Source organism: Lissotriton vulgaris, chromosome 11 (assembly GCF_964263255.1).
Source record: "Lissotriton vulgaris chromosome 11, aLisVul1.2, whole genome shotgun sequence".
Lineage (NCBI taxonomy): Eukaryota > Metazoa > Chordata > Amphibia > Caudata > Salamandridae > Lissotriton > Lissotriton vulgaris.
Window position 1 is genome coordinate 341,685,935 of NC_141699.1, and position 1,252 is coordinate 341,687,186.

At 48.0% G+C, this 1,252-nt stretch overlaps 1 pseudogene; it reads left to right on the forward strand.

Annotated features, from left to right (window-relative positions):
- Window positions 1–514: 514 nt before the first annotated feature.
- LOC147679733 (homeobox protein Hox-C8 pseudogene) lies at window positions 515–829 on the forward strand (annotated as a pseudogene).
- The last annotated feature ends 423 nt before the right edge of the window (window positions 830–1,252 follow it).

Sequence of the window (1,252 nt, forward strand, 5' to 3'; positions counted from 1 at the left end):
TCACTGTCGGGATTTTGAGGAATTTGCCTGTGGTGCTCAGGCAAGGAGCAGTAACATGGAAACTGAAGCACAGCTCTACCTACCGACTGATACAAGCACAGCCAAGAGGCAGCACTGAGAATTTTTTAAAGAGCCCTGCACTCTCGCCCACCATGATCCATCTGTGAGGAGGAGCTGCTCACATTCTGCTGTGTTATAGACAAACTTACAGTGAAGGACTTTTAAGAGCAGCCGGGGGCAGACACCACTGGTCTTCTCAAATTAAAAGCGTCTGGGTGTTTTATTCATCATTTCCCTTGCTTTTCTCACTGCCCAGTTGCTGTTTCGGTTTCGGAGGGCGATGGAGAGAGCGAGAGAGGCAGGTCGCACTGTCCATGCTTCAGCCATGAGCTCCTACTTTGTGAATCCTCTCTTCTCCAAGTAAAAAGGCAGTGAGTCCCTGGAACCCACCTACTACGACTGCCGCTTCCCACAAGGTGTGAGCAGGAGCCATGCCTTGGTGTACGGCTCGGACATGGGGGGCCCGGGCTTCCAGCATCCATCTCACCATGTGCAGGACTTCTTCCATCACTGGACCACCTCGGGCCTCTCCAACACGGGCTACCAGCAGAACCCCTGCACCCTGACCTGCCGCGGGGACGCTTCCAAGTTCTATGGCTATGAGGTGCTTCTGCAGCAGTCCCTTTATGGCGGCCAGGAACAGGCGAGCGTGGTTCAGTACCCTGATTGTAAATCTTCCTCAAAAAGTAACGCTAGCGACGAACAGAGCCACTTAAATCAAACCTCGTCTCCCAGCCTCATGTTCCAGTGGATGAGACCACACGGTTAGGACACATAAATATGCACGGATTATTGTGATGTCAATTTCTTGCTTCTTGTGGTTGTTCTGTTGATACTCCATGCTGTATAAGGTCCAAAGGCGAGACCTATTGGCTATGCAAATGCTTGTTTAGTTATGCAGCAAGTCTATTTAGGGTTACATATTCATGGGCAGATTTTCAAAAATTTTGCATTGTGGATAGACCACTCTTTTGACGGAGCCAAAACACAAAATGTTATTTGTGGTTCACAAAGACACAGAGGTCAGATTTTGCATAAACATTTTCCTTTAGCTCTGCCTTCCGTTAATTTGCATTAGGGAGGTGTTCCATGAGTTAAGCATGGGTGTTCTGATGCATACAAAAATGTATTTTGGCACATATCTAGATTTACTTAAGCAAGTTAACCTGAGAATGTGTCAAAAACGGTGCCT